Source organism: Dendrobium catenatum, unplaced genomic scaffold (genome assembly GCF_001605985.2).
Source record: "Dendrobium catenatum unplaced genomic scaffold, ASM160598v2 fragScaff_scaffold_1146, whole genome shotgun sequence".
Lineage (NCBI taxonomy): Eukaryota > Viridiplantae > Streptophyta > Magnoliopsida > Asparagales > Orchidaceae > Dendrobium > Dendrobium catenatum.
Window position 1 is genome coordinate 305883 of NW_021319608.1, and position 3838 is coordinate 309720.

The following is a 3838-nucleotide window of genomic DNA, read 5'->3' on the forward strand; positions in this document are numbered from 1 at the left end:
GACCGGTCCAACCGGCCCAGGATGGGCCGGTCTAACACTAAACCATCCGAGGTGACTCTCTAATTTTATCTACTATTGGAGGCTTGGAGCTACTCCAACCATTTCACGTATATACTCGTTTCACATTCTATTTTCAAGTGTAAAGCCACAAAACCTTGAAAAGCAACTCATTCACCTAAGCATCCTCATCTCTATAGCACTTAATTTTATGCTTCTCTTTTAATGGCCAACATTATGTGCCATAAAGCACTGCATATAATACATGACCACATAAGTAAGAAATTCCAATGAGTGCCAGATTCGCTGATCCCAGTTTTGTAACAAAGCAGTTTTCTAAACCCAACAAAATGACAACCATTTCAATCAAACAGTTCACAAGGAAGGCAGCTAACATCTAAACTTTACCATGAACTCTAACTGTGGCTTTTAAGTTCTAAGTTTTTTCCACCTATGCGAATAAAATCTATAATGGTAGTACAAGGCTCAAAAAGAGTAAACATATTATCACGTGAAAGTAAATATAATCATGAATCCTGTTGAAAATACATTGTGTTTTGCTATAGATTTTGTGACAGATTAAACTTATGCAAGAAGATTTGCATAATCTAGATTTAACATCTCAAAGAGTACTCAGCAATAATGAATGAAGAACAAGGATTTGTAAAATCAATTCCAAATATTGGGATAAGACTGATCCCTATGATGATGTATGACCATGAAGCTGCATGCATAGCCAAGTTGCTGCTCATCGTTAAATCAGCAAACTAGCACAGCTAACATGCCACGCGATCTATAAATGCTTTGTAAATGCAAAATTACAACAGAAAAACAATGTCTGTGATCAAATTCTAGGAAAAATTTTTCATTTACCTCATCCTTAATTGGGCAAGCTGGAGTTGTGAGCTCCAACCGGAATGAAACCTAGAATGCAAAAACAGAGAATATTTTTCAGGACAAAAATGTTAGAAAGTTTAAATATAAAATAAAACAAACTACTAATAGCATAAACCAAAAAGTTGCTAAAATACTCCCATCAAAACCTCTTTCAATACGTCATCAATGTGTAAATCTTTCACAAAACCACATGAAACAATGTCTGCCCCGAAATCAGGATCAATAATCTGGGACAATGCTGTCAGGACATCTTTCTTGGCAGACTCTACTGATATCATTGAGGTTTCCGCTGAATATTTGCAATCATAGAGAAAGCACATTAAAAAGAAAATAAAATTAGAAGTAGCATAAATAATCACATCTGAACAGATTATAAAAAAAGCACTTCAAGCTTCAAAAATAGCATGAAACCTTCCAAAAAAATACATTTTCTTTTCTTTAGTTCAATTATAATGAACTTGCAACAAAAACAACAACAAACCTTTATCTCACTACATGAATTTTCATTATGCCCTTTTAAGAGTCAAATTCTCATTTAAATTTAATAAAAAAGTTATTTGTAATACTTTCTATTAAGTCTTCTTAGGTCTACTTCCACCTTTCATAACATAGCCCAGATCTAATGCATCCACTCTCCTAACAGGATGATGTTTTATGTGACCAAATAATCAAGGTGACTCTCTCTAATCTTATATGCCACTAGAGCTACTCAAACCTTTTCAAGTATATACTCATTTCGCATTATGTCTCTAAGTGTAAAACCACATTCACCTGAGCATCTTCATCTCTGTAACACATAACTTAATTTTATGCTTCTCTTTTATGCATAAAGTTGATTAAATTACAAGTATCATGCAACTAAAATGCTTAAGGTGAAGAAGAAATCACGAGTAATGGTCTAGACATAACAAGTGAAAATCAAAACAAAAAAATAACTTGTAACTGGACGATGGTGAAATAAATCTTTGTGTTTCCTCTTTTCTTTCTTATTAATGCAAGTTAATTGCTCTTTCAAAAAAAAAAAAAAACTAGACGATGGTGTGCCTAACTTAGCAAGAAAGGGGAAAAAACATCATGAAAAAGAGGAATATAACTGATTTACATCATAGGCGTGGTTAACAAGAGAGCAGTGTTAAAATGGAGCCTGTTCTTTCTCTTTGGATTAACATAAAATTAAAAAGAATGCTTCATTTTTTTATGAATCAACTAACAGTTGAAATAACGTTTCCTAAACTAATGAAAGCAAAATAGCCACCTTCCTATTGTGCAGACAATGTTTAATGTTGCCAAGTTTGAACAGCTGCTGCTGAATTTATAACTGTGGGTCAGCTATTTATTGTTGCTGTAATTCCTAGTCATGTGGTTCTTATCCTGAGATTATAGCTACAACAGATAGAGGTTTCAAATGATAGCCTGTTGTTATTTTCATATGGTTGAACGAAGTCAAAACAAGCTTATTGTTCAAGTCAATGATACTCACATATAAAACCCTATATTTTTTTTTTTAATTTGATGCATGAGATGGTAAATACAGAACATTTAAAGTAGAGTTGATAGTGCCAAGGTAAAAATAGCGATGAGAAATACACCTAAAAATGAAAAATCAAATACAACTAAAACCATAATAAAAATTTACTTGGTTTGGTGAAACCCACTTACGCCGTTGACTCACTTAACTTTAAAATGAATAAATGGAGATATTACACTTCATACAAAATTAAAGTTAAGACCAGAGATTTCACGTTATCAATAGCAATGGCTGAGAAAAACGTAACCACCAACTACAAAAACAAGGCTTGGACATCAGAAAAAAAAATTTATATATGTTGTACCTACTCTCTTCCATTATCTATTGTATAAGTCCAAACATGAACTTATCCCTATTATGGTCAAAAACTTTTCCTCTTGCCAGAACCGAAAACATAACACATCTTCCCTCTTGAAGAAACAAAAGCACCCAGCACCAAACACCCCCCCCCCCCCCCCCCCCTTAAAAGCATCTGAAAACTCTTTATTCTCAATCTCTTCAAGTTGATGATCCCAAAAAAGAACTCAACACAAGATTTTTGTCGTCAAAGTTTTTTCCAGCATAACTAACTTGCAATCAAGTTGAATTCACTAATGTAATTAATAATAAAGACTCATTCGAACATCACATAATATGTACCTTACTAACAATAAAGGGCTTCTCGCACATGTTTGATTTGACCTGTATGAGTATTCTACAATTGATACGAGCAAGTACGACAAGAATAGCTATCAGTCGATGCAATGTCAATCGATTAACTCAACATCATCTGTAACAAGTTTTAAATCACCTCAACATTAATTGAAACCACTCAAAAATCATCCAATCGTAAAACAGACATTGTCGACGCACACAGTATGTTGAATTTATTAAAGAACCACTTGCATGTGACTCAACTATACAAGGTGAAAATGATAGCGTATGGTCGTGACGATGGCAAGAAGTCACTCGAACGTCGACCATTTGCAAAATGAATTTTGTGTTGCATTCAGAACGTCAATGATGCCCAACAAAAACCTTTCGTGTTCGATTTGAGCAAACGAGATTGAAATGGACCGACTACGTCTACGACATTGCGTGAAGCTGCCTAAATATTATTCGTTCTCAAAACATGCTCATTTGTTACCTTCGAAAGGCCGAAAATACTTGAAAAATATATCCACATTACATGCGTTAACACATGAATTGAAATGCTAAATTTGCACATGTGTGAGTCACAAATACGAAATTAAAATGTGTGGAAAAAAAAATGCAAGTGCATAAAATTAATATTTAATTTCACCCTTTTAATTAAAGTAGAACCTAAATTATTCATATTTTTAATTCAATCAAATTAAATGTACTTTATTATATTAATGTTTAATTATCCATCATATTTTAAGTGCAACCTCATATGAAGATTCAACAAATGCCAAC